Below are 12,533 nucleotides of genomic sequence, written 5' to 3' on the forward strand. Positions count from 1 at the left end.
CTTTAAACAAATCAAAGATCTATGATTGCCCAATACTCTAGTATAGGACAAAAGACCTTCTCTAAGACTCTAACATTGACAAAGTAAATCAAAGATCTATGTTTGCCCAACACTCTAGTATAGGACAATAGACCCTTGTCTAATAAAGACTATATCAAATATCAAGAACCAATACAAGTCCCTAAGGAGGACTCTTGGCTCCATCAAACCATTTATAGAGCAGAATAAGGTAGACTACCTGCGCTGCTTGAACGCAAAGTTGAAGTGACTCCAACTTTGTCCCTAAATCTCCGCGAGTATTAGCTACGAACCACACTCTGCCCACAATTCAAAGAATTGAGGACTAGTGGCTCTGTAGCCTTAGGAGTGCCAACAAGGAAAGATAATAGCCCCTAAGATAAGGACATTCTTCCCTAGAGGACGCTCCTAGCCAACCGGGAGGTCTATAAGCACTTCAAGGAAAGATGTGACGTCCCCAAAACAAGGACAATCTTCCCAAAAAGCCGACTGAAGGGTGTCGGGCGCTTTTTATTAATAAGAAATATGCCCGCCGAGATTCTTTGTTTCTCGGCGGGCCGCAAAGAATCCCGACGGGCTTACAAGAATAGTAAGTTTTGGTCGGTAAGAGATCAAGTCTTGTGAATATATGTTGTGATCACATGTTTTAAAATGTTAATAACATGTTTTGTTAACGTGATCCCCACGAATTTGTGAACAGGTTTATGAAATCCCTGATGACTACCATTAGGTGTCTCATTGCTTTGGCAGCACATCATGGGTGGAATGTACATTAGTTGTGGACATTAAGACTGCATTCTTGAATGGTGATTTACATGAGGAGGTGTATGTATCACAGGCTCCTAGTTTTGCTATGAAAGGAGAAGAGTTTAAAGTATGCAGGTTCCTAGTTTTTGCTATGAAAGGAGAAGAGTCTAAAGTATGCAGGTTGAAAAAAGCTCTTTATGGCCTTAAGCAGGCTCCTAGAGCATGGTATGAGAAGATTCATACATACTTGGTTGCAAATGATTTTTGCAATAGTCCAACAGAGAGTACCCTCTATGTGAAGAGGAGTAAGGACACATTTTTGTTTATCATTCTATACGTTGATGACATGTTGCTCACGGGACCTGATATAGATCAAATTTCAGCCTTTAAGGCTGACATCGTTTGAGATGTCAGATTTGGGGCCGTTGCATTACTATTTGGGGATTCAGTTTATGCAGCGCAATGATGGCCTTGTTATGCTGCAGTCTATATATATACAGAAGCTATTGAAGAGGTTTAATCTTGAAGACTATAAACCTGTGGCTACACCTATGGAGACAGGTACTCGACTTAGTCTTCAAGATGTAGGAGATTCTTTTAATGCCAGTTTGTATCAAGAGGCTATTGGATCCCTTCTGTATGTATGCAACACGAGGCCAGTTTGTATCAAGAGGCTGTTGGATCCCTTCTGTATGTATGCAACACGAGGCCAGATATACAGTATGTTGTCTCACAGTTGAGCAGATTTATGCATAGCCCAGGTACGAAGCATTGGCAGCAAGATGTTAAGCGGGTTTTTCGCTATTAGAGGGCACTTAATATTTTGGATTGTTTTATCGAAAAGGGAGTGCGTCACAGCTGCATGCTTTTAGTGATTCAGATTGGGTTGGATGTTATGACACACGAGTTTCCACTAGTGGGTTTTGCTTTCGTCTTGGTGATTCATGTATATCATGGCTAAGCAAGAAGCAGCCTATAGTGGCCACTTCCAGTTGTGAAGCTGAGTACAGGGTAGCTTTTACAGCTACTGTTGAGTGTGTGTGGCTTAGACATCTTATGGCTGATTTGGGTGTTGGAATCGTCTAGCATTACGATTTTCCTTGAAAGCCAGAGTGCATTAGCAGTTGTGCTAGAAACCCAATGTTTCATGCTCACACTAAGCATATTGAGGTGCATTACCACTATGTCAGGGAAAGACTCTCTACAACAGAGATCAACTTGGTCTATGTGCCTATACATGACAACCTGCAAGATTTATTCATGAAGGCTCTTTCTCATGAAAAGTTCAAAGCTTTTTGTGGGCTTAGTGCCTTTTCAGGATTGATCAACTATACCTTGTACATGTTCACATCATCACTCCAAGGGAGATTTGTAGCGTTATATGGTAGTGATGTGTGTGAACACACTTAGGACCGCCGGGGCACTTTTTCCCTCACTAGGAGGTTTTTCTCCCCCGTGCGTATGTACCCCCTCTTATCTACTCATTTTGGGTGTGTGTACTTATCTTTCGTATCTGGCACATATTTGTTCATTCTAATCTAGTGAGTTTGTGTGCTCTCAAGCTTCTCTATGTTGTGTGTGTGCATTGTTGTAACCCTAACCCTAATTCCAACACATCCATCCCTAACACCAACTATAACCACTACCCTCATCGTGGCAAACAACTCCAAATCCATAACATTATGGTAATCCATAACACCTTCTGCAAAACACCCTCACTATGGTAAACAACTCCAAATCCATAACCGTAAGCTATTTTGAAGTAGAATATAACATTGGAACTAAACTTGTGTCTTGCAAGTTTGATGTGGAATTTATGTCTTGCAAGTTTGTAGGTACAACATCATCCTCTAAAGGGGATGGATTGCGACCACTGATTATATAGTTAGTTATCACAAAGAAGAATTGTGACATTCGAGCTTGCCCATGGGATGGTTTTTGTACCCTTGGTGGACGAGAACACCCTAAACCTTTCAACATCCCATGCCTCGATTTTCTAAATACATGCCATCACCTCAAGTAAACCCTATAACTGAACACTCCTTTCACATCGCTGCATTAATTGTCCCCTCAAACCATTATGGAGTTCCAAAATGTTGCCGATAGAGACAATGGCCACCTCCCAAGACTTAATCTCAAAAGGATATCACCAAGGATAACCAAGAGTGCTTTGGCAAGCCAAGGAATGTATGACACCTAAGCAAAAACGTTGCAGTTTTCATTTAACTAAAAGCATGCCAATGACTAGAATTATGCCAAGTGGGAGCCCCAAGAAATGGAGTCTTGCCCTGAACTTGACTCCCATTGATCCCTGTCTCAAGATACTAGAAGCTCAAGGCTTCTACGAAGGAAACTTAGGAAATGGAGTCTTACCTAGAACTTGAGCCGCGTTGGATCCCGGTCTCAAGATGCTAGAAGCTCAAGAAGGAAACCCAGCCGTTTGCACCCCAAAAACCTCACCTCCATCCACACCCCAATCTCCTAATCCAAAGAGAGTCAAGCGACAACCCGAAACCTATGTTCCACCTCAATTGTCAACACCCCATTGTGGATTCTGAAAGAGTTGCTAGAAGCTCAAGGCTTCTATGAAGGGTTTCAAAAGGTTGAAAGAACCAGCACCACAAGCCTATGCAACCATGCCATCAAACATCACCTAAATCCATGTTGATGAGGCTAATATATTTCATCTACACCTAGCAACAAGAGGCAACACGAGACCCATATGCAGCGGTGGCCTTAACCATTCCCACTAGCATCAAACACAAGATACCCATGGTTCCAACCCCTCAAGAGAGCCATGTGCTGACTTTTGTGGCACCACCAAGTAACCCCAAGGCTCAAGAGGATCACCACGGCCTAAAAATTCCCCGTGCACCACAACTCTCTTGTACACCATGCCGCAACACCAACTCACAAGTTGGAGGCCAAAGCTCAAGTAAGCAAACCAAAGTCAATGGTAGTGGTATCAAAATTTTCATGGGCAAGCGAATTTCCACCCTTGCTAATTGAGCTCACAAGGTAAGTTGGAAGCCTTGAACTCCAATTGTACATATGTAAACATAGATGCTCCTCCTATCAATTGTACATACACATATATTTGGGAAACACCCACACATAGACACACTCTTACTTATACACACACACAAACTAAAATGCACACACACACACACACAAAAACAAAAATGCACACATATAACCCCTCTTTTCTTAAAAAACTTAAACCCCCCTCTCTCGATCCACACACATAACACTAACACGTACAACACGCACGCACACAACCACCCTCCTCGAGCTTTTTTTGTTTCTCTTTATTAAGGAAAAAAACCCCTCCTCTCCTCCGTTAATTGTTTTTCAAAAAACCTTCGATTATTTTTTTCAAATAAATAATAAAAACAGTAATAACAGACTTGAAAAAAGAAATCACGGACGTGGCTTGGGCATGGCCCAAGAGGCCACCCCCTCTCGCGTGTTCACATACGGGAGGCTGTTCCGGTGCTCTTGCCCTTCCATGCGCAGGCGCCCACGCACTGTCTGTGCCCGCCCATAACATGCATTGCGCCTGCCTCCTCCGCCCCCCACTCCTGCCTGCCTGCACCACCATAGCTTGCCGACATTGTCGCCCCGCCTGGGCCATAGCTCACGCCTCGCCTTGGCATAGGCTCCCTCGGCTTCACCCCCCGCGTACTTTGCTTCTTAGCCTAGGAAATCTGCGTCCGTCTCTGCCTCTATACAATGAGTACACCGCCATGGGCATGGTCGCCGCCCATGAACAGATCCGCCGCCGTCTAGCTCTTCAAGCATCCTTGACCCGACGAGAGAGAGAGAGAGAGAGAGAGAGAGAGATCCTTTTGATGTTCGGGACAACCCATCTTTAGTCCCACCATGGAATTTGGAAATCATACCTTACCACACCAAACAATTTTGCACCACCATCGGTCACATTACCAATCAAATGAGGGTGGTCTTGGTGCATGAATTTGTAAATTAAAGCCAAATGCCCTCTTTGTTTGTACAGGCCCAAACTACTCATAACCTCAAAGATGAGGCCTTGCATTAAAGCATTTTTTAAACCTATATTACACCACATAGCCTCGACATGCTTCCTAACTCAAGAGCTAACCAAGCTCTATCTCCAAAAGGCCCCAAAGCACATGGATTGGTGTCTTCACCGATGATATCTTTGACTATCCATATCTCTCTTGAACCGACTACATCTTTGACTATCCACACCTCTCTTAAACCGGCAACAACTTCTTTATGCAAGCTTGGTCTGAGCTTTGTGACACAAGGACATGGTTATCATTAGGAAGGGAGATAAGTTAACCACATTTCCTGGAATTAGCTTATGGGGATTTGGAGCATGTAATAGCAATATGTTGAGCATTTGAATGCCAATAATTGATGCAAACGTGCTCATCAAGATAATCACTATGCTCAATGCAAGTAGTTTCAATGCTAATTTCTAGCAAAACATGCCATAGAAATTAAAGTATTTGTAGAATGTTTTGGTTGAGGTTATGTATAGCTTTGGCTTAGAAAATGTTTCTATTTAAGACCCTAAGAGGGTGTAAGAATTAGAGCTTGCGTAGTTGAAGATATTGGCCTAGTCTTATCCTTGACAATGGAGCCCATTATAAGTAGTTTTTGACTCATAGCTTAGCCTTACCAAATTGGAAGGCAATTATTTAAACAAGTAAAATGCTATTTTTCTATTTTTGGTTGTCTTGGGGAGCCTTGTTGACTAAGTAAATAGAAACTAAATGCACTTGTGAATAGCTTAAACTAGAGATCCATGTGTACTTTATTGTATTAAGCCTTGCATTGAATGGAGCTCTCCAAAACACCAAGCATTGATATCAACTTGGTAGCTAAAATATTAGGTTACATCCATTCACAAAATGAGCCTCAAAATGCCACTTAATTTAGACTCACACAAATGCTTCAAATGCTACATAAAAAGGGGTCCAATGAGATGCTTTAAGTCTTAATTAATTTCCTAAGATCAAAGCTTAACTAAGCTCTCAATCCATAACCATTTTGTATAGCTAAAATAGTGGATTTACAACTACTCACACAAAGATGAAGTTCTTAGCTGATGTTCATTTACATCTACCAATTTAAAAAGGGGTACCCAAATGATATTGGATAACTTATTGCTATCAATCTCCACCATAGATCAAAGAAAGGGTCCATAATGTTTTTCTATATCTAGTTGTCTATATCTATCATGTCTTCCATCCAATTGAGAATGGTTTGAAGATGGTGGAAGTCTATACCCTTGTGTGGCAACCTCAAAAATACCTCCGTTGGAATCCTTAAAGGATACCCATGTTCTTAAAATGTTGATTTTTCCCTTGAGATATTGCCACCAAGCAAAGGCTCGACCTTTGTTGAGAAATGTGGTGCCATTAAGCACAAGGAAGAGGTTTTATGAGTAGTCCAAATGAAGTACAAACCTAGAAAAGGTGGAATTATCCCACATAAGCTGGCAAAGCCAATGTTGTACTCACCCATATAAAAGGGGATCATTTTCAAGCAATGAACATATCACTTGCACTTATCTCAAGGCTCTTTATATATCTAAGCTAACTTATCTTGGTGTCTAATTATACTTAAGAGCATCTTAATTAGCATACACTCATAATGAGTTTTATTCATTTTTATCTATCTTAGATAAGTGTTGTCATTAGTATAGGATTATTTTATGATTAGGTAGATGTATTTTCATCCATCTTAGATAAGTGTTGTCATTAGTATAGGATTAATCATTTTATGATTAGGTAGATATATTTTCATTAAGAGAGCTTGATCCATGATTTTTTACATGATATCAGAGCTTGGTTTTGCTCTCCTAGCTTAGTTTAGCATTTGTGCACATTATTAGCACTAATTTCTATCATTAAGATTTTTTAGTGTGATTAGGTTCCTTGTCTCTTTTCATCATAGCTTCCTCTCCTTCAGCCTTGTGCCATGGTTATGGAAGATTAGATTAGAAAATCAATCATAGTATTATTGTTATTGATCTCTCTAGTATTTTCATTTAATAAAATAAATAAATTTTCCTCCATCATAGCTTCATACAGTTGAAGCAGGCTATCTTTCACAAGTAGTTGCAAGGTAGTGAAGTTTGGCAAAGCAGCCATGGTAATTCTCCCTAAGCAAGGAAAAGCAAGCTATGTGGGGAATTGTTCCTAGTAGTCAGGAGACGGGAGCCAATGAGCAAGCCAAGTAAGAGCCATAGCCACAGTATCTCTGGGGCATCAAGAGCAGTTGTGTTGAGATATCGAGCTCGTCTAGTGAGGCGGTGGACATTGATGACCTGCCTGGGGGATAGGCCCCACACTTTCACCATTGGCATGGTTGGTGAGATCTTGGGTGATATGCGGCCAGTGGGATGACAGGCTGTGTGACAGCCATTCTAGAGACTGGCATAGTTATAGCGCCAGCTCATTTAGTTGGGTTCACACTATAGAGAGCCCGTGTATGTATTGGTTGAGTACCTTTCATATTATGTATACTCTTATCTTTGTATGATGGTGTGTTGAGTGTTGAGTGAAGAAGAAGAAGATTTTCAGCCTCTCACCTTGTGTGTTCTCTATTAGGGTTTTGTGAGTGTGTATGTGTGCTTGCAAGAGCTCAAGCTCTCTCCCCCCCTGCATCTTTTCATGGTATCAGAGCCTGGTTCGTGCTAAGGGCTGAGCTGCAAGCAAGAGAACCACAAGAAGCGGTACGAGGGTAAGAGCTTCAACTACTCTTCCCTATTTGTGTTGGTGACTACACCCTTGTCGGGAGCTCTACGGGAGGCACCGGCAAACGATCTCTGATTGAGGAGCTTTCTTTGCGGGAGTAAAGCTACAATGTCCTATTGGACAAAATATTTTCTGGGGTAAAAACGCGTTTCGGGTGCGTCTGGACCTCCGTTTTTCAGAAAGCAGGCGATTTCGAGCACTGCGGGTAAGTCATTGATTCTCTACAGAACTCTGTTTTAAGAACTGCAGGAAGACAGATTGACTGTGTAGACACTGTGGGTGCTGCAAAGAGGTCAACAGTTGCCATTGGGTGTATGTGACATTTGAGAGTACTACAGTACCGCTGCAGAAAATACAACAGTTCGTGCAGAAAACCAGAGTGCTATTTCTGGTAAAATTGTGTGTTTGGCAAGATGTCAAATGATGGGATAACCCAGATTGTGGCTGAGAAGCTTGATAAGAATAATTTCCATGCTTGGAGGTTCAAGTTGACGAATTTCCTGATGGGAAAAGGCTATTGGGACTACATAGAAGGTGAGCATGAAGAGGCACCAGAGATACCCGACTACTGCAGATGTGAAAGAGTTTAAAGACTGGAACCAAGGAGCCAGGAAAGTTATGTATTGGCTTTCCATTAGTATACAAGACACCATGATTGGGCACATTCAGGATGCCGTCCCCCAAGGAGGCGTGGGACACCTTGGTAAAGCTCTATGAAACAAATACCAAGGCACGTAAGATACAGTTGAAGAATGAACTTCATACTGTGGAGAAAAAGAGCATGTCTGTGAATGACTATGTGCTAAAGGGTATTGTGGAATCCCTTGCATCTATTGGTGTGTCAGTAGATGATGATGACAAGGTGGAAGTCTGTCTACGTGGTCTCGGGCCACAATACAAGGTGTTTAAGACGTCTATTCAGACTCGGGAAAACATTCCCAACTTTACAGATTTGGTGTCTATGCTGATTATAGAAGAGAAGAGCTTGGGTGAAGACCAACAGTCTTCACAAAACAAAAACAGTTCAGAGCAACAGGCCTTCTACACAAGTTCAGGAAGAGGATGAGGTAGAGGAGGCCGTGGACGCGGTCAAGGAGGTGGCCGAACAGGTAATCAGAATTATGGCCAGCAGCAGCAACAACAACAGTCCCAGAATACACAACAACAACAACAACAACATGCAGGTGGAAGAGGCAAATTCAGAGGCAGGGGGAGTCAAAGAGGCCGTGGAAATTGGCAAAGGCAATATAATGATGCACGTGAATGCTATTATTGTGGTAAGCCTGGACATGTGCAAGCAGAATGTTATAAGAAGCAGGCTGACATGCAAAATGGAAAAGTGCAGCAAAACAACTATGCGTCCTCAAGCAGAAATAATGAGGATAATGAAAGGTTGTTTGTTATGCAGCATGTCGTGAATGCCATGTCTGAAAATGTTGAAGCAACACAAAAAGATGATGTATGGTATGTGGATTTAGGTGCTTTGAACCACATGACAAGTCATGGGGAGTGGTTCAAATGAGATAAAAAACTCGGAAAGACCAGGTTTTGTGGAAACAGGGGATGACACTGCTCATCCAATTGCCCATGTTGGAGATGTGCCATTGTCTATGCTGCAGGATGGCAAAGTGAAGTACCTTGCAGATGTACTTCACGTTCCCAACATAACAAAGAATCTAGTTTCAGTTGGCCAGATGGTTGAGCAGGGTTTGCAGGTTAGGTTTAACCCTGATGGTTGTTATGTTGAAGACTTTAAAGATAAGTGCAGGTTGGTTGCAAAAGGCAACAGAGTGGGCAGAATGTTTACGTTGAATGTAGACATGCCTGAGATGAGTGCTGCGATGTTTGCAAATGGTTCAGGAATTGTTGCAGACATAGACATTTGGCATAAAAGGATTGGACATGTGAATGTGCAGAGATTGAAGTCTATGCAGACTAAAGGAATTGTGACAGGACTGCCAAAATTTAAAGTGGAAGGTATACAGAAAATATGTGAAGCATGCCAATTTGGGAAGCAAACAAAGCACGTGTTTCCACGTAACAGATATGTGAGCAGAAATGCACTAGATATTGTGCATTCAGATGTATGGGGTCCTACGAAGACCATGTCTATGGGAGGCTGCAGGTATTATGTGACGTTTATTGATGACCACAGAAGGAAAGTGTGGGTATATTTCATGAAGGAGAAGAGTGAGGTGTTCACTCACTTTTTCAGAATTTCAGAGTTTTGGTTGAAAAGCAAACAGGGAAATATGTAAAGTGCCTAAGGTCAAATGGAGGGGGAGAGTACTTCTCCAATGAGTTCTTTGAATTTTTGAAGAAGAATGGTATTCGGAGACAGTTTACATGCAGATACACTCCGCAGCAAAATGGAGTTGCTGAGCGGAAAAACAGGCACATTACTGAGATTGCGCGAGCATTGATGGAAGAGAAGAATATGCCGCATAGATATTGGGCTGAGGCTGTTTCTACAGCTGTATACATCATGAACAGGACTCCAACTGCAGCCATACATGATGTAACTCCAAAGGAGAGGTTTACTAGCAGAAAACCAGATTTGTCTCATCTGAAAGTCTTTGGATGCATTGCATATGTGCATGTGCCAGATGAGCTGAGAACTAAGCTCGATCCAAAAGCAAAAAAATGTGTGTTTATTGGATATTCCCTTGAGCAAAAGTGATACAGGTGTTATAACCCTGCTACACGTGAGTTGAGGGTAAGCAGGGATGTTTTTTATGAGATGAGCAGTTGGTATGCTGCTGAAAAAGAAGCTGTTGGGGTTGATGTGAGTGGAAGTGTGGTTGCACAGAATGCAGGTCAGCAATCACAGTCTTTGAGTGGACAAGGAGAGTCCTCATCTAGTGGGTCTATTTGATAGACCATGGAGTGGCAAGCTGCGTCATAATACCAGTCTTGCAAATGTGATTAGTACATCACGTAAAGGAAAAGAGAAAGTGGTTGAGCCCCTTGGTATGCCTGACATTTCTGCAGGGCATTCTCATGTTGATGGAGAGTCTACTAGTGGCTCAGATGTGAGCCTTGATGAGGAGCTTGGGATCCCAGCTATGAGAACACCTGGTGTAAAGAAGGCTCAGATATGAGCCTTGATGAGGAGCTTGGGATCCCAGCTATGAGAACACCTGGTGTAAAGAAGGCTATGGAAGCCATGAATAAAAAGCTGCGAAGATCTAGGAGAGTGAGAAACCATGTGCAGAGGTTTACATATGATGGTTATATGGCACATCACTATGCATATATGGCAAAGGTTGTGCAGGTTGTAGAGCCCACATGCATTGATGAGGCTGTTGGAAATGTGTGTTGGGAGAAAGCTATGGATGAGGAGATGGATGCACTATATGGAAATGAGACTTGGGATTTAGTGCAATTGCCTGAAGGCAAGAAAGCCATTGGATGCAAGTGGGTGTACAAAGTAAAACATAACAGTGATGGAAGCATAAACAGGTACAAGGCTAGATTGGTAGCCAAAGGATATGCGCAGACATATGGCATTGATTATGAGGAACCTTTCAGCCCAGTTGCCAAGATGGCAACAGTGAGAGTTGTGATAGCAGTGGCTGCATCAAAGCAATGGTCTTTACATCAGATGGATGTAAAGAATGCAAAGTAAAACATAACAGTGATGGAAGCATAAACAGGTACAAGAAAGCCATTGGATGCAAGTGGGTGTACAAAGTAAAACATAACAGTGATGGAAGCATAAACAGGTACAAGGCTAGATTGGTAGCCAAAGGATATGCGCAGACATATGGCATTGATTATGAGGAACCTTTCAGCCCAGTTGCCAAGATGGCAACAGTGAGAGTTGTGATAGCAGTGGCTGCGTCAAAGCAATGGTCTTTATATCAGATGGATGTAAAGAATGCATTCTTACATGGGGATTTGCAAGAAGAGGTGTATATGTTACAGCCACCTAGTTATGAGGATGTGGGCCACCTCGAGCATGTTTGCAGGTTGAAGAAAGCCTTGTATGGCTTAAAACAAGCACCAAGAGCATGGTCTGACAAGATTTCTGAATATCTTATCACTATTAGCTTTCATGTAGCCAATGCAGATTTCTCGCTGTATGTGAGACATGGTGATAGAGGGGTTGTGCTTGTTGTCATCTATGTAGATAACAACAAGCACAACCCCTCGAGCATGTTTGCAGGTTGAAGAAAGCCTTGTATGGCTTAAAACAAGCACCAAGAGAATGGTCTGATAAGATTTTTGAATATCTTGTCACTATTGGCTTTCATGTAGCCAATAGTAGTGACAATGCAGATTTCTCGCTGTATGTGAGACATGGTGATAGAGGGGTTGTGCTTGAAATCTGCATTGGCTTTCATGTAGCCAATGCAGATTTCTCACTGTATGTGAGACATGGTGATAGAGGGGTTGTGCTTGTTGTCATCTATGTAGATGACTTGATCAATACGGGGGACCATGATGCAGAGATCTTTGATGTAAAGATCTTGCCACTATTGGCTTTCATGTAGCCAATGCAGATTTCTCGTTGTATGTGAGACATGGTGATAGAGGGGTTGTGCTTGTTGTCATCTATGTAGATGACTTGATCAGTACGGGGGACCATGATGCAGAGATCTTTGATGTAAAGAACTTGCTTAGACAGAAGTTCGAGATGAAGGATCTGGGGGAGCTCAGATATTTCTTGGGCATTGAGGTGATTAGGTCACCACATGGTATTGGATTACTGCAGAGACAGTATGGCTTGGATTACTGCAGAGACAGTATGGCTTGGACATGTTGTCCAAGTATGGTATGACAGGCTGTAAGCCTATTTCCGTGCCATTGGATTAGAATGGCAAGTTAAGTGCAGATTCAGGAGAGATCTTGGAGGATCCTACTATGTATAGGCGCATAGTAGATATGTGTACATGGGTACACAGATGCTGATTGGGCTGGTAGTATCTCAGACAGAAGATCTACCAGTGGCTTCATGTTTTCTTTGGGGAGTGCTGCTGTGACTTGGAGCAGCAAGAAGCAGCCTACGGTTGCTCT

This window comes from Cibotium barometz, chromosome 62, assembly GCF_041138505.1.
Source record: "Cibotium barometz isolate CiBa-2024 chromosome 62, ASM4113850v1, whole genome shotgun sequence".
NCBI lineage: Eukaryota > Viridiplantae > Streptophyta > Polypodiopsida > Cyatheales > Cibotiaceae > Cibotium > Cibotium barometz.